Source organism: Apteryx rowi, unplaced genomic scaffold (assembly GCF_003343035.1).
Source record: "Apteryx rowi isolate R43461 unplaced genomic scaffold, aptRow1 scaffold_76, whole genome shotgun sequence".
NCBI classification, from domain to species: domain Eukaryota; kingdom Metazoa; phylum Chordata; class Aves; order Apterygiformes; family Apterygidae; genus Apteryx; species Apteryx rowi.
In genome coordinates this window covers 1,013,261-1,031,492 of record NW_020451049.1, presented here as the reverse complement: position 1 = coordinate 1,031,492, position 18,232 = coordinate 1,013,261, and the positions used below count along the sequence as shown (strand labels likewise).

At 40.2% G+C, this 18,232-nt stretch overlaps 1 protein-coding gene across 8 annotated transcripts in view; it reads right to left on the bottom strand.

Annotated features, from left to right (window-relative positions):
• The window catches only part of TRIM2 (tripartite motif containing 2), a 76,020-nt gene that overhangs the window by 56,023 nt on the left and 1,765 nt on the right, over positions 1-18,232 (bottom strand). For 2 of the 8 annotated variants that reach the window (XM_026088224.1, XM_026088225.1), the window contains exon 2: positions 6,870-7,005. The exons of 5 other annotated variants lie outside the window; for them this stretch is intronic. The gene's annotated coding sequence lies outside the window, so the exon portion shown is untranslated. The remainder of the gene's footprint in view (positions 1-6,869; positions 7,006-18,232) is intronic. One more of the 8 variants, XM_026088226.1, reaches the window with a different exon arrangement.

The window sequence follows — 18,232 nt, the reverse complement described above, 5'->3', positions numbered from 1 at the left end:
AGTACATACTCCACACTATTTCAGGTGCTGAACATTTTGCATAACACAGATATCACAATGAGGGGCTGTTATGATACATTTCAAGTAACTTAAATGTTTTTAGAACACTGATGAAACTGTAATTACTATATTTTGGTAGGTGGAACATGTTGCCCTCCTTGTTAAATTTTAATCACAATTTATTCTTTATTTACAATTTGTATCTATTGCTTTTTACTCTCCCTTTTTATTGGCCATAGACAAGAAACCTCTTTTAAGGCTACCAGCAACGTGCTTGATACTACTTCATCCTTTGAGCTGTGAAACTCATTGCCCTAGGATGATACAGATGTTATCATTTTACAGGCATCCCAGGAGAGAATGGCAAATTCATGGAGGATAAATTGATTAAAGATTTTTAAATATAAAGACACCACCTCTACCAGAAGCAGACCTGGAAGGATAAATTACTGAAGATCAAAGAGTATTATGGAAAGTATCATTATACATCTGATCTATTCTTATATTCTTCTCTAGGCAACCACTATGAGCCACCAGCAAAATCAGAAGGCTGGGCTAAATTTACTTTTGATTTGATTCAGTCAAACCTTTAAAATACTGAGTGTAGACATCACAGGAGCTGCCTTAGTAGCCACTCCCTTTTGGCATAGTTAATGAATAATAATGGTGTGGTGCCATAGGGCTGTTTTGATTGCTTTGCAGAGTCCTGCAATTTGGGCATATCAGGTGAAATGAATCCGTCATACAGCTGCCTTAATATGCCACTGCTGCGTAAAGAATGCTACTTAGAGCCACAGACTGCCTTTAGTGCATGCACCCATTTATAAGCCATATGAGCAAGACACAGTGATGAAAGACTGGGCATCACCCCAGGCAGAGAAGCCTTTCATAGTGAACACAGTACTAACCTACCAGTTCTCCCCACTTCCTCCTGCCTTTTCAAATTTACCGTATCCCTAAAAATAAGATCTCTAGTGATATTTCCTTAAGAGTAACATCCACCATGCTGTCTCTGCAGAGGTGCTCAGTACTATTCTAAACACAATGCTACAGAGCTTGGTGAAGTCATGGCTGTCCCCATTTAAAAGTTTAAAAGTTGCCCACTTCCCCAAGAGAGGCCCCTTCAGAGGGTGCACACCTTCAGAGCTTGCCTTCTGCGGAGCTCGTCCCAGAGGGGAAACAACGACGGTTGTTCAGAGGGTGAAGGCCACCATTCAGGAGCTCAGGTAAAAATTCTTCAAAAGTTAAAAATGGGGAGAAGCCTTCCCATTCTTTTGCTTATTTGTCTTCAGTACAGTGCAATGAGTCAACTTCTGATAAGACAAACAAAAATTTTGGACTTTGCAAGCACAGTAAATTATTCACGGAAATGCTCACTTACTTTTGCAAATTCACCTTATTATATACAAACATTTCTGCTCACACCAGTCTAGTCATTTTTTCTGTCTATTTTTTGTAGGAGGGAGTAGGAAAAAAAATTAATTAGAGTGAAGAAGATGAGTGAAGAGGGGGTCTTCTGCCTACACAAAACATATGGCACTGTTCTTCAGAAATAAGACAGTCCTGTTAAACATTGACTTATGTTTCCTGTGTAATAAAGGACCACACTTATGCCCACTGGGAGACTAAGTAAAGGACTGCATTTGTGAATGAATGGAAAATTATTCATCTTTAATGAGTGATGAAGTATCTTAGAATATGTTTATATTTCATGATGAAAATTTAGCTCCAGCTATTTCAGATGCCTAACTGCAAGGCAAAAAGTTTACCACTGCATATTTGATAAACAGGATGAATTCTTCATAGTGCAGCACTTAATTTCAGCTCTTTATTATAAAGTGCTTTCTGAGCTGAGATGCCGAAAGGTCAGTTGTTCCCATGACTATAACAGAGCAGACTGGGAATTAGGTGTTACATTAAGGACCTCTAGGGAGAAGAACTTGTTCTTTGCTGAGGGTCCAACAGGTCTTACAAGCACATTTGGAAGACCACACACTAACCCATGCCATGGTATTGTCTCAGAGTAACACACAGAAAAAAAAAAAAAAAACTCAGGTGGTATTAAATTAAGTTGTGGCTCTACCTGAATTTGGGGCCCTAGATTTCCCAACCCCAGTACAGTGCAATTATTTGGGTTCTAAATAGCAAATTAAAACTACATTCAAAACAACAACAAAAATGCAGAGGCTTATCATGTGGGAGTTAAGCCCTGCAAGTTTTCCATTATCACTTCCTCTGAGACAGGGATTACAAGAGCGAAAGTTGTAGCAGGGTGTTTCATGGTTAGTGTTATCTCACTAGAAGACAAAAAAAAAAGAGTGCAGAGTGTCGTGCAAATACACACTTAAACTGAGGCAGTTTTTCCTCTTCAGCAGTTTATAGTACACTATAAAAGGCTTGTTCCCCAGTCCTGAGTTTTCATTCCTGGAGGTCATTTTAGTTCCTGAGGGACATGTAAGCAGCCTGACTTAGAGCATTAACAACATATAACTGTTCTCAAGAGCCAGTGTGGCCTTGAAGACATCTGACATCACTGAATCTAGTGGCATCTGCTCTTTTGGGAGTAGCGTTTCCCACAGAGCATGCAAAATTCTCTAAAAATATAGATCATGGGCCAAATATGCCAGGGGCTAAATATGCTGTACATACTAAGTCTTTCCAAGGACCACAATAGAGATGGATGCATTTAGAGGCACACAAAAACAAAATTGTTAGGATCTTTTCAAGAGCATTTTCAAGCTCAGCAAAATCTTATAAGTGAAATCTTTCATTTTGATTCTCTAAGTAACTGCGTCAAATGCTTTTGCTAAAAATTTCATTACCACTTTGTAGTGTTTTTTGTTACGCGTAAGGTGCAGGAGAATCTTTTCATGTTTCTATTTTCATACTAGTCACAGCTAAATAGCTCAGAACAATCTAGCCCAGAGCCATTGCTCTTGCTAAATAAACTATTGAGCACTTCACAAAACACACTGGCGGGTACCACACACCTTCAAGCTCTCAGTTAACCCAGTTCTATTAAAATTTGACATAGAAGGAATCAGGCACAGTATAAATCTTTGCAAAGATTAAAAACTTACACTAAATCTTTTAAGCTGTCACTCCACACATGACAGTTTTGAAACTGTTCAGTTGCAAAAGTTCAGTTAAGGGACAGCCTCAAGCCCATTAGCTAGCATTCAGCACCAGTAAAAACAACAGAAAAATAGGAGATTCTCATTCTACCTTTCTAGAATGGAGAGGAAAAAAAAATAAGCAAGAGTAGCAGCTTATGGTACCAGAGAATGAATAGCTTTACATGACAAAAATGAGAAAGTCACCCAGAAATAAACTGATCATACACATCTTTAGGCAGACTAATAACACTAAGACAAATAAATCCATACTGAATTAGAAGCAGGCAGATTGCTGAACATTCATCTCATGCATTTAAAAACTGACCAAAAGTAATTGCATCTACTTCAATCTTTCTGCTTCTCTTGCAGATAGTATCCACCCTGCCATAACAACAGAAGATCAGCATCTACCTAAATAGTTGCTCTTAAAATATGTCCAAGACTGAAAATATTCAGAAGGTTTTAAAGTGAGAGTGAATGAAAAATACCTTTACACATGAGCACAAGCACTGAGCACAGCAAGCAGAGTTGTCTGATTCTTTAAGGGGAACTTTCAGGGTGTATGTGCTTCCAGTACATTTATAAGTCATTTGTCTTCTCCTAGTGGCAGGGTACATTCTTAAAGTTATTATAGCCTAGATTTAATAACTAAGAGTGAAGTGTCATAACAAGATGGGCAGTAGTTTGTTTGCAAACCACTGTAGCAGTCTGGCTATGCAGGATAATTTTGATGCTTGTGTTAACTGGATCACCATGTAACGTAAGATGTGCCAGAATACATGCTGGTAACATTTTTCACATGTCTATGATTAGTCTCTCTCTTAATTTAGCTGAGCCTTTTTTAACCCTACTGCCACTAATAGCAAGCTGGCTGGAGCCAGCCTACATCTACCTATTTACCCCACTACCTGTTCACTTCCTCAGGAAGTAGTATTACGTTATTACAATTCTGCCTTTTGAGTGGGATTTGCTTTTGAGTTATCGCCCTAAAGGCCAGCTGGCGAGTGGGAAGGCTGCCTCATTGCCAGTCAACTTCCCAGATGACTGGATCCTTGGCTCTCCACACACAGTACATAAGAATGACAAGTTACATCATTTATTTTACTTTATGCTATTCCAGTTATAAACTGCTATTCCACTGATCAAACCAAACAAATTATTAACTTCCAGTTAAATTCACCTTTTAAAATAAGTAATGGCAAATTCAAATATAGCCAAATAAAAAACAATTATTAGAAGGAATGACATGCAGTGCCAGTATATGAGATTCTGTGATAGAAAACGTCTACAGAGTTTATGATAGAAAACAGTAGACAAAACCATTTCAACTTCTATGTTACAATTTAATCAGTAAATATTTAGTTATTAAAATCACAGAAATAACACCTTGTCTTTATAGAAATAAAATAATTCAGAAAGCTAGATATGAAATGCCATTTTTGGCTCTCCTAAGGTCAACAGGTCAACCCAAGTTCTGTTCAGTTGGAGGTAGACTTTTATCTCAGTTGCTCAAAAGTAAAGAGGGAGGGAAAGAAAGCTTGCACAATTTCTCACAATGCAGGAATTCTTCCAAATCACATTTGCTAAGTGTTTGCAACCAAGCAGCTCCTACTGTTACAGGCACATGTCAACACAAACCTTAAAGCACACCAAGGCACTGCCTCCTCTCCATTCATGTCACATAACAAATACAAGGGCAGGCCCAATTCTAACCAAAGAAGCAATGTGTCTTAAAAACAAAAAATAACCTATCAAAAATAGAGGCATAGAGAAGTGAAGTCAATTTATATGAATGCTAAGCCCTGTTCCTTTCCCTCCAGTATTACAGAAACCTCCAAATAATGATTATTTCCTTTCCAGCTTTATTACTTTCAATAAATACTGATTTCATTTCAGAGTCTTTTTTTTTAAAAAAAAAAAAAACAGCTTATGTCACCATGTTTCCACATGGCTAGCCTCCTTTTATTAAAAAAAAAAAAAAAACACAAACATTATTAATAACATAACCACAGTTTGCAGTCTCTGGAAATAGCATATCTAATTTGGCTGAAGGTGTCATAGAACAACTAGGACACATAGGATCTGCGATAGTGGATTTCAAACTGGCAGTCATTGGACTTCTTCAGGGTGGTCCCTGAAAGGTGACTAAAAAACCAAGTTCATATAAGTTACACTGCAAAATATGGATGGGGGAATTTCCAGGGGAAAATTTTTAGGGGTCCACAAAACAGAACAAAAAAAGATGAAAAATACTGTCTTTAGTTTTTAGCCCATTTGTAGATTATTTAGAATTAATGGCTTTTTATAATGCAGAATGCTGTCCTTAAAACAACTATTTAAATCTGAAGAGTTATTCCCATCTAAAATATAATTATATTAAGGATGAGTCTTTATAGTCTGAATTTATTATTTTGAGAAATAGTTATGTTTGCTGCTGTACATATACAAGAAGTTCAAATTAGCTACACCTGTATCCTCAGGCACCTTTAATTTTCATGAGACAAAACTGGCTTACGTTTACCATACACCATGCCTTTGTTTTTGTATAAATAGTCCATGTGTCTAGACACAATATTGCATGTTTCTGCAAAACTGTGTATGTTTATTATTTTATGCAGATGATTAAATTTCAGCTTCAGTATAGTAATGCACAACACTTTGTTCTCTAAATTCAAACACCCAAATCTTTTCAGTTCATTTAACTCCTCAATTTTCCTCAAAGGAATCAGGATCCTCACTGTGTTTATACAAGCTGTCCAAATCCTAGTTTTGTTATGAATTTATGAAATGCCATTATTAGACGAAGACAGGCCTAGCACATTTTCAAGATGACTTCAAGCACAGATTATCTGGGATTTTCCAGTAAACAACCTGACCTTCAAGCTAAAAATGGGATTGTCAGAGCAAGAATACTAGCATGGGCTGGGGAAAGCCTCCAGCAGCATAGCTATCTTTGTCCACGTAAGATCTAATTTTCCAAACAGTGTACGTACTGCTGGACATAGCAGAATTCAGATAGCACTCTTTCAGGTACCAGTCAGGCCTTCGCTGGATACTGCTTGTCTTACAACTGGCCTCAAAGCAGGATCTCACTGAATTCATCTAGCCAGTATATAGTAAATAAGAAGACCAACATTCAAGACAAAAGAAGGCATTAAACAAATATATACTTCTCATTTTTATTTTGTATCTGGCATGATACATTTGCTGTCTCCCTTTAAAAAATTACACAGAAAAATCAGATTTTCCCCAGTTGGCTAAAATAAATGTTTCGGTGATTTTAACTTGTTTCTCTGAAAAGAAACCCTATAATCAAATCTAAGATAGGTTGCTTGAGGACCAGATGGGAGCATCAAGTGGATTTTATGACAGAACCAGAGTTAGTGATACTCCTTGGAGCAACAGAGAAAAAAGAGGTTCTGTTTAGCCTCCTCCCCAGGAAAAGTCAAGGTGTATTAAAGCCATTTCTCATGAAAAAGGAAGAATCTCAAGGACTGAAATGAACCCGCAATGAGGAAAACCTCAAGCTGTGTTATCTATAGCCAAACTGTGGGTGCTGCAGGGCCAGATCAGAGAAAGGGGGGTTTCTTCACAAATCAAGCTAGTCAAATGCTTTGCTGAGGGCTTTGAGGAAACCTTTGGTTTATCCTAAGCAGTCTGGGACCAGGGCCAAAGTAGAGAAGCCTTGTTTCATTTCGTCAATACCCAGTAGAACGACTCCCTCCCCAAAACTCTCTGGAAACAGAGACTAACCTCCTCTTTCTGCTTAGTTGTTTTCTAGCAAGATGTTGCAGCTCCAAGTTAACAGTAGCTTCCTGGTACCTTCTCTCTATAACTGCTCCAGGCTTTAGATATCATGAGTCCATCTTCCAGAAATTCATGGGACTGGCTTTAAAATAAACAAGTTTATGAAGATTTTAAAAAAAAAATCAAACCTTTTAATACGCTTTTCAAGCCCTACAGTTTATATTCCCAAGCTTATTCCAAATATTCCCATCTCTAGAAGCTCTCCTTAGTATCATTGGTCAATTTACTTTCAATTCTCTCACAAGCAGCAATGTGGAACTTTAAGAAAAACTCCTGATGATTAAATCACAATAGTTGGTCACAGAAGTGTTGCCCTGGTAATAAATCCATTGTCCTCAAAGACAAAGAATATAATGCTGGAAGAGAAGGCAACTTCTCCTGTGCAGCATCCTTATTTAATGAATACTTATTCACTCACTGTATTTTCACCACTATTTTCTTATTTGGCCCCATACAGATGGGCATATGTGCAAGTGTTTTGGCCTGCTGAATATTTGACTTCAAGGTGATTATTGTCTTATTCTTGGTATATTATCTGGTACGTTATCATTAACATCTATAATACTCATATGTTCCCTTGTTCTTACTTAAACCTATCCACTTTCCTGACAGTCTGCCTAGAATGCATTTTGAAAACAGTAGAATAACGTAAAAAGGGGGAAATCAACCAACCTAAGCAACCTACCCAGAGCATCAGGTAATGGCTCGAGTCCATACACAGCAGAAGAACTGAATATGGCAACATTAGCTGCCAGCTTCAAAAAACTTAACACCTGGAAAAAATAAAACACTCTCCTAATTATACCTTGACATTGTCCTCTCTGATTTACAGAGTCGTTGTTTTGCTTTGAATAAACATCACTGCATTTGTTTCCTAGGGAAATTGCTTGGCTTTGCTTCAATTACTTCTTTTAAATATTAAACAGCAGGAAACGTTTGTTTTCCCTTGTCACATCCTGTCCTGTTTATGCAGCATCACACAATCTCCCTTTGAAACGCTTGCTTACAGCAAGCTTGACACACATAGTTCAATCAAAACATTTGCTATTGTCTTTTGCCAACTACAAACACATTTCTGCACAAATGCTGAAAAGGCTTAAAGGTTTCAACAGCAGAGGTGGTGTCAAACTGCCCAGACTCCCTTGCTACCACCCTGACTTACAGAAGAGAAATAAACACAAACCGCTCCACGCTCTCATTCACACAGCAGAATTCCTGGCCAGCGTTCCCTAAGTATAAAGCCACTGCTCTCAGAAAATCCGTGGGAGCAGAAAAAGCACAAGGACAGACAGAGCCGAATGTGAACGGGTAACTTACATTATTTCGAAAGACAACGGGAAAGCACTGCTGCCGCTTCTTCCTGATTTTACCCTGCTGATGGCAGGGCAAACAGCCAAAAATTTCACCTAAAGAAATCTCTCTTTTTAATTCTCTCTCTCCCAGTTCATCTACTCCGGAGTCTCTCAGCCCGCAGAGATCCAAAAGTCAAAACTTTATCCCCTTGTATTTCCGAGTGATATGGCCGACTTTCCTTGGACACATACCAATGATGCAGTAAAAATAGACAAAAGGGGGGAAGGGAAGAAGCAATCTAGCTTGAGCCCGAATCTTCTTAACTCAGTGTTTTCTGCAAAAGCTGCTCTTATGTCAGAAGCTCCCATCCTATGCTAACTTACAGAGCACGGAGTCATCTGGTTTTCATAAGCTGCAAATTACAGGTAAATCAGGGAATACAGGCAGTCCAGTTTTAGCAGAACTCCCCAGGCACCAGCCCTACACGTAACCTGAGGTACAAAAGCTTTGAAAATAAACAGCCAGCCCCATGGCCAGCGCTGGGCTGGTCTCCCGCGTGCAGATCACTGACTGCGCCCCCGGCAGCCCCCTGGCAGCCAGCACCGCACACTGCTCGGAGGGGGCAGCCTGCCTGTGCCCCTGCGGAAGAAAACAAATCCTCCAGCCCCCACAACACAAACAGCCTCTCCAAAAGGGGGGGGGGGGGGAGAACATCCAGGACATTGCTTGAAATCATTCAACAGTTGCAAGTCATTTAAAACAGCCTGCTTTTCATAAACAGGGAAGGGAATGCCGATCCACTTAGATCCTCTAAATGCTTGCAGGTGGGAAGAAAAGCTGTTGGGGGGTTTTTTGGTTCCTAGTAAGGCAACTCTCAGAGAAGTCAGTGGACAGTTGCTTGATGAAGAGCCTCTGGGGTTTTCCTAGCAGCCATTAATTACCAGACTGAGCATTTTACCAAAAGGGTCACAAACAAAACTTTGAAAAGAACACAGTTCACGACTTGAAGCTCAAAAATCACTTTCACTCCCTATTTTCAGCTCAAAAACTCAGGCACCGCAAGCTATAGGGGTCACCTACATTTTCTAGATAGCTCAAGGTTTCTGAGTCAGTACTTCAAACATTGTTTCCTCAATAAAAAATTATGAAACAAAATTTTCTCTTGTTTATGGTGGATAAAGAAGTTTTGCTTGAAACCAGAGTTGTTATCTGCCTCTTCTATATCGAGTTTTATTTAGTCTTTCTTGGTTTTACCAGAGGACTTTCAGGAGAACTCTAAGCCTTTCCATTGAGAATAATCTTATCCTATTTGAACAGCAAGAAGCTTTAAATGAGACAGCTTTCACTACAGCACTGGTGAATCAGTACAGTGAATCATTAACAAAATAAAAACACCACTGTAAGCAGTCTGCCTAAAAATCCTGAGCCTTGTCTTTTGCTCAATTTTTCATCTTTGCAAGATTATGATTTTGCTAATTGCCTACTCATCCTGTACCTGGATCCAGGATCGACATGACTGGATTTTTCTTGTCAAAAGCAGTTGAATTAAAAAAAAAAATCAAATCAGGAATCTCTAATTAGGAGAAGTAAAGGGGAAAATTATTAACTCATTCCCTATGCCTGTATTTTTGCCTGGCTTCCTAAGGAAATTAGCTTGTGCAATTGTGTTGTCAAGATGCCTTCCAACAGTTGTATAAACCATTGAGTATTTTCAGTCAAATCTGGTAGAAGGCTACAGATCTCAAAGGCATTATATTCCTACAGCTTTTGTGAAAACAGGCAGCCCTCTAGATGAGTGAAATCCAATTTAATGATCCAACGTGCAAGGCTACACATGAGCTCAATCATATTCTTAGACACCAGAGCAGCCCACGCAAGCAAGATATAGATAAAAACAGATTTCATGTGTCCTACTGCTCGTGGAACTACCTTTCTTAAAGGCACTACCAAGCCATCACCCGGCCTGCAATATAGAAGGGACCTTTAATGCTATCATAGTTGTATGTGTTTGGCTTCCATTCTTGCATTTTTCCTTTTTTCTGTTCTGTTCCCCCACACAAGGGAATAAACAGCAAAACACTTGAAATGCACAGACATCAGCTGAAACAAAGATTTTTGGTTTTGGAGCAGGAGCATTAAAAAGTAAACACAGTTTGTTGAGTTATTCCTCCCCCACCTACTAGATAAATGGGTTGAATTAACTACATCTTGTTTTTATCAGGACTGATTTTTTCATAAATCAACAAACTTGATCCTGGTGGAGCAGAGTTCCAGATTTGGTGCCAAAAATTGTTTCATGAGGTACATCAGAGTAGCCCCTGTGCAGCTTTCTGGACAATGCTGCCGAATGCAGGCTCTCTTCTTAACTGTGCTCTCACAGCACAGGACAAGCTGAATGACTGTTATCTTTAGAATAAGAATTAATATTTTGCTGACATGTTGTGTTAAAGTGGAGAGTAAGTGAAAATAACCACTTTCACTTTGTGATGCTGGTGCTGATTGAACGTTTTTTTTCCCCTGAGGAGCAAAGGCAATAATTTACCCTGATCCCTTGGGTTCTCTTCAATATATCTGGTCTCTCAAAAGAACTCTGCAGTCCATTTACACCAAAGGCAGCTTTCACAAATAACTGCTGTGTAAAAAATCCTCACTAAAATTCAGGACTCAGAAATAGTAACTGATTTTAAATGACCTTTCATTTTACAGGCTTTGGGGATCATCCTTATTCTACATCTGTTGCACTCTTCTTTCCTGTTCTTCATTTCCTTCTTGCTATCACCCACATGGGGCACCAGCATCCTACAGTGCATAGATTCCTCCTGCCTCTGGTCAGGCTGGTTTTGTGCGCCCCCCCCAGCTGCTGCACACGACTGTTTCTTCAATATTGCCACAGCATCATTTGCTGCCCAGTTTCTCACACTCTGGCTCCTTGAACTTTGGGGCCGCCAAGCACCACAATTCCCATCTAGCACAGGTACCTTTTTCTTCTGCAGGCCTGGTCTTATCTTTTTAAGGATGTTAGTTTTCTGGAGAAACTGAGATGGAAGATATTCATCAGGTTGCCAATGAAAGAAAACTTACTGTAGAGGGCTTCATATAGGACAGACTGCAACAGGGAATGATCAGATAGGAAAAACAATCTGCTAGGAACAACTTTCCCTTTCAGAAAAATGGCAGCTTCCATCTACCATGTTTTTAAATGCCAGTTACTGAACAACTGCATTATTTTCCATGTATGCAGAAAGCGACCCTGATTTTTTCACCAAGACCTGATAGGACAACAGCTAAGAGAAGGATGAAGCTCAGAACTTGATTATACTGGTTATATGCAACTTCGTATGTAGCTTCTTGAAAGGGGTCTTTTTGAGCTGCATTGTAGATTCCTTAAAGCAAGAAAAAAAATGCTCCTCTCAGTCAGTGGTGGACAGGTTGTGATACACAGTACGTGACAAAATACGTCTCTCTCTCAGGTTGGATTCTGCTCCCATTTAGTCTAGGACAATCATTTTCAACTAGCTGAACTGCAAAGGTATAGATGAAAATACTTTATTTTCCATCCTGTTCTTCTGCAGTTGACATACTGAGAAAGTGACAGTGAAAGGTTTGGGTTTGGTGTAGGATACACCTTGCCATTTAATTTGAACCCATGAAAATGCCAGAACAATTGAAGCTCAGGATGGCAGATTAGCAAGCCAGGGATGCATCCCAACTATGTATTTATGTTTCATTTGTAACAGTTGAGTCTACCTGGTGTACAATTTTAAATATGTTTATGCAGATTTTAAGTCGGTCATAGTTGAAGTCCTAGATGAATCTTCTGATGCAAACAAGCTGGCAGGCTTTGTACAGACTTAAATACCACAAGTGTGATAAACCAAGACAAACCTACCCTTGGAGGAGCTCAAGGTGAAGTTTCAGTTCACTTTCTGTTGATTAAATATAATAATGCAGATTTTGGCACTGACAGTAACCCATTTTTTAAGGAAGCATTAGTTGTGATACTATAAATCATTTTACTGCCAGCATTTTAAAGCTCTTTCTCTTCAATATCTTGGTGAAGTTTTCCTTATTGCCATTCCATGGAATATCTTGGATCTGTGTTCAGATACTGATCTTCTATTTATTTAATCTGGCTTCTCGTACTGTGTATTTCACACCAGTACTCCATCTTGGCACCCAGAGACACAAGTTTGGCTAAGGCCTCCAGAAAGGTATGTAATCTTCAGATGACAGTCTGAAGAGCTAATCTGCTATGATGCTCCTCTACAGCCTGCTCTAACAATTAGAAGAGGACCGGGGTGTTTCAGTGCTTTTGGTATTTTTGCATTATAATGTATCACTTCTTTTCCACAGAAAGCAAATACACAGCTCAGACAGAAATGAATACAGTATAACCTTGATGGAGAAGCCACAAGGCTGCTGAAATTTCTACCACAGCCTGCAGTAGCCCCAGCTATCCCCAGAAAAAAAGAGAATAAGCATAGCACTAAATCACTTTTTTACTATCAACTCTCACTAATACCTGTGATTTCAGAGACCTAGGCTTGCTTGGGGCACATTATCTGATTTGGAGAGCTTTGGTGACACAGAGACCTTTTGCTTACTAAGTGAGCTGGAGTGATGAGTCCTTTTTTCCCCACCCTGAAGTCCACAGTGCAGGAGTTAATGGCTGGATACTTCTTCGTCTTCTTTAAGTTTACAAACAAGCAAGCAAACAGCATAAAACACATTTGTGCCAGTGGTGCTCATCAGAGAAGATCAAATATTAGAAGAAAATAATTTCAAGAGACAAATGTCAGGCTGTTTCCGAAGGTCCCTATTTTCCTTCCCACCCCTGACTGCATGCTTCCATTTCTTACCTTGCACTGTCTGAGGTGCTTGTCAGACTCCTAGTGAATGGATACAGTCCATCTGCTGACTGAAAATTAACCCATGACAAATGGAACAATTTTGTGCTGGGTGAGTGAGGTGAATCAGCTCACAGGGGTCCAGTGAGTGCTGCAAGCTGACACAGGTGGGGCTTTGGGAAGCAAAAATGGAAGGGAGCAAGGGAAGAAAGACGACCGTGAGCTATTTGCTCAGCCAGGCTGCTCATGAAAATATACCACGACACAGCAAATAAGCCCCACATTGCTTTTGACTGCAATCTCACTTCAAGCTGGAAGTCCCACTTCTGTGACAATCATGACCCTTAAATACCAGCATATACTCAGTTTGTGCCAGGCTCATGATTCTGCTCTGTACTGCCCTGAGGCCTAGTTTGCTACCCTCAGAAGTTAACCACCAACCTAGGCTCCTGTAAAAGTTGTGACTTCTCAGTATTACTGCTTTTCACAAACTTGCATTCATGTAACTAGCTTTCTTTCAAAGGCAAGTAGTCAGGAAACATTGACACAATACATTTTCATATAGCTGCATTCACAAAAAGTTCTGAACCAAAAGTAATGTGTCCAAATTTCTCTTCTTGTTTGAAAACATTGTTCATCCAAGAATCAGACGTGTTACCATGTGACCAATAACACAAGGATATGAGCACATGAAGAATCACAGCAAACAGTTCACAAGCAGCTGTGGGGCTGAAGTTGGTTCACAAGATATGTGTTGCACACTGGACAGTTTGTTTGTCAAGAGGAACAGAAAGGGCTACATTTTCTAAAAAAGAAATATACCACGCTTATATGTTTCCTGACTTGGTCTTTCTCTGACCTTGCCTGGAGCTATCCATTCTTACAGCATACAAAGGGCTGGTATATGCCTGGTTTACCCTGAGCCCGTCTTACTTTTCAGCCTTCAAGTACAAGGAGAAAGAGTAAAAAGAAGGTATGTTGAGACCTTTGCACTGAAGAACCTGAGACTCTGGAGAAAAATAAATAGCTCCCTGTTTCTCATATTGCAAACACTGGACGGTAGTGGGAGAGGACTCAGAGTGGGAGGAGAATATGGCAGGGAGTGAATGGCTCCAGGGAAGCTTTTTAAGGGCTGAGGCAAGCAGAACAAGTTTCTTAAAAGTGATGGAGCAGAGAGGTTCAGAAGGATGAGATATAAGAGGTCTGGGAAAAAAGATAGCTCTAGGGTAGGAGGAGACAGGGACAAAAAGATGGAGAGGCTGAGGTTGGAGGGCCTGGGGGCACGGGCTGTAAGGAGTGAGAAACAAGACTCTGCGCTGGCATGAGCTGGAGAAGAGGGCTCTGGGTGAGGCTGAGGGCTAGGAGGCACTAAAAGCCAAAGTAAATAGGTGAGGGGGTCAAGGTTGTGCAGGCCTTTGGGGCAGGTGGGACTAGAAGGAACCTTTGCTGAGGATACCCTAATTTAGAGAGTCAAAAACATACAAGAATGCTGCTCCTACTCTTCCTACATCTTCCTACATGTGATCATCTCTTCCCATTCCTGTATCCTCTTTTTTGTTGTCAGAGCCACTGTAGTCCTGGCTCACATACTTCCAACTGTGTATTTGAAAGGGACAGGGTGATATTTTCCTTGGAAACAGGGAACCAAGGAATGTTTTGATATAGTTCTGGGTCCCAAAATGTACATGAGAATCAAGCACAGATTTCAAAGTGACACAGAAGAGTGAATATCAGGAGAAAACAATGGGGAAAATGAGGAGAATCGAGACTGATTTAGGCAGTGGGTCTCATGAATGCTATGTCTGAAAACTGAAAGATGCTGAAAGTTCAGCCACTGCAGTGCTGGAGTTAACATTAACTACATCAAATAAACATCCACTTGCTATTACACCATCAAAAACTCATTGAAAAGAAGGCTAAAGACACCACTCTAAAGTTAAGCATCTCAATCAGAAGCAGAACTGAAAACCACATATACCAGAAAAGATTGTAATTCTCACAGTCCTGTTTCAGCCCTTAAGTAACCAGTCCTCCTATTGCCTTTAGCAGGAGTTCTGCCAGAGTAAGACCTGCAGAATTTCATGCCGGGATATTACTGTAATAGACAATAACATCTGACTGTTAGGGTATATTAGGATATTATACTATACCTTAGGGAATGTAAGGTAAAGTGACATCTGAAGAAGCTGTGTAAGGAGGAGGTCAGGAAGGAAGCGAGCCCCAGCATGATTTGATTTCATGAGGAAAACTGTGGTGCAAGCCTTGAAGCTTAGAGTGTACTATGCTTCTCAGCTCTGCGTGCTGGGATCCAGCAGTGATAAGAGGGAAAGCCTGACGACATCCATGATAATTTTTTTAGACAGCAGCAACCAGGACAGAACACAGCAAGCTGCCCACTCAATTAGGGATATTTTATGCTAGGAGCTTAAACTGCTGCTTTTCTTAGACCCTTGGCCCAGCTACACAGGCAAAAAGGAAGGAAATGGAAATATTTAAAAGCTCCTTTATGGATGAAGGAGCAGTGGCATCTCTAATATTTCCTGCATATTTGAGCACATACTGGGACACAATTTGCTTTCTGGGCCTGGGAGAGGTGAACTAGAGAGAGGAATCTGGGTGGGCCACCTGGAGGCTGCAATTAATTTTTTACCATTTCTGTAAGTACCCTGAAAGGAGGTGGTTCACAGGACTGTGCCTTTCACACACACTCAAAGCAGCAATGTAGACAGCCCAGTTCTGTAAGGCAGTGATTCCAGTAAGAAGACAGATTAGGAGTTGCCTAGAGGGGTCAAGGGAACATCTCAGCATAGGGCTGGAGCACAGCCAGGTAAGTGTCAGTATGCTGCTGTTGCCTGCTTCTTTCAGCCTTCCTGGCCAGCTGCAAGGCCAGGCATGTAGGACAGAATGGAGAGAAGTTGAAGCAACCAGTACATTCTGGTAAATACAGATTTAGGCCAGCAGAGACCCGATGGCTTTTAGCCACTGCAGTTCACTCTCTGCCACAGCCAAGGAAGGTAGAAAATGGTCACCTTTGCTTTCTTTCTTAAGCTGTGTTTTCCATTTTATCTCAGGCAAGCCATCCTACACAACTGGACTTGTAACAAATTCCTGGTTAAGAAATTTCTTCTGTTCCTTTGGGGTGAATTTTGCCTCTATAGCCTGCCTTGCAATCACTTTTTACCCAAGTGCAGTGGTTGCTCTGAGTAATACCACCAAAACAAAATGCAGACAGTAGAGGAGAACCCCTGCTCTTGATGTACAAGTGAGATCTGAGTACTATACCCCTACTGCATTTTTTTAATCAAAAAGGCTGCATGCTTAGTATGGTTTTCATTTTTTGGAACCCAGCAACACGTTCTGCTTGACTGGCAACAACATCCCTTACCCAGAAAAGGACCTAAGACACATTATTCTGCTAGTTTGGAAAACGGACCTGAAAAAAGAAAATATAATGAAAGATTTTAAAAACTTTAACAGGTGTGGGTGAATGGAGGGTATTAGTCAGAGAGTTCAGATTTAAGAGAAAGGACAAACTGTCCAGGGAGGCTGAGGATGGGTTGTCTGCAAACTGAGGTAACTGTTTGCAAACAGGTAACTGTGTTACCTGTTAATTCAGTTTTCTGGTCAGACCCAAACAGTTGATCAGATCTGGACAGATGTGGTATTTCACCCACAGCTATCTCTTATCTGATAAAGGTCAATCATAGAGGGCTCATCAGCACAGCACCTGCTAATGAGCTGAAGCCCTGAGACGAAAAGCACTCTTAAAGCCTCTTCTTTTCACTAAATGTTTGAATACTCAGAGTGTCATAAATTACAACTCCAGTAACTCAAAACTTAAAGCAAATTAAAATCACCTCTTATTAATCTAGAGAGCTGTCCTTTCCCAAGAGACGTCTCTGGACTGGGAGCTGGTCTGACATGTCAAGGGCAAAGAAGGGGAAATCTAGTAGATCAGACTCAGCTTTACAGGTCATGTAGTCTGAGCCATAAGTAGTGGTAAGAGGTCAGGGTTCCAGTCAATCTCAAATTAATACCCTCCAGTAACTGCTGAATTACTGAATTTGAATTGCTGAAATATTGAGTGAGTGCAGCTACATTGCAAATGTGCTTACAAACTAAAGATTCAAACACAGGAAAATGTTGGCAGGGGATCCCACAGTCAGCATAGAGTACACCTACAGAGCCAGAGGAAGAAAATGACTTGCAGTAAAAACACAGCCCTGGGAAGGAGATCTTAGTTCTATTCCCAGCTCTCTTGCCGACTTCATTTCCCTATTTTGTAGATTGAGAATCATATGCTTATCTGCTTCCCAGGCTATCTGAAAGCTCAGTTAATGAGTATTAGTAAATCACTTTGTTTTCACAAACTGCCCATCGCCTCAGAATCACAAAGTAAAATTATAGCATATGTAGTATACAGTAGTTGGGGGTGTGTGTGTTTTTTTCAATGAAGGATGTTGATTCAGTGCCCTGTTTTAGCAACCTTCATGAATACATCTTGAAAATTATCTGTCTGGAAGGAAGACAAATCAATTTTAATCTGCTGCCTGTTTATCCTGATGTAAACCAAACAGGCACAATATACACTTACAGAGCAAGCCATGTTATGCTGAGCTCATGATGCACAAGGGGATTCTTTCTTTAGTAGAGAGAGAGCCAATGTGGTGAGCATATTGATTATTCCTAACTGTGTAGTGTGAGAGCAAAAACTGCTAGATGTGCACTTCTGCCTGATGTGTATGTCTCATTGCTCTTATTGTTACTTAAGTACTGAAGTCCTGGTTTCTTATCTATAGACAAAAAACAATTCCATTTTCATCTTTACTATTCAAGGCTTAGTATCTATCTGCTACTTAGAGTGAATGAAAACCTCTGGCTCGTGTTCATTGCCTGGCACAGAAGCAGCTTATTGCTATAATTAGCTTTAGTTCACACACTACCATGCATGCACCATATTGCTTTAGAAGAGGCTGAGTCCTAAAGCTGAGCATCAAGTCCAATCTAGTTAAAAGGTACTAAGTGAAATGGCTGCCCATAATTTGGCCAGCTTTACTTGAAGGTTCCTGTCTAAATGTCTCTTAGCCACTATTTCACACAGATAATATTGCTTGACTGGCCCTCTGCAATTCAAGACTCACTGAACTGAGCAGTCCTCAAAAGCATTAT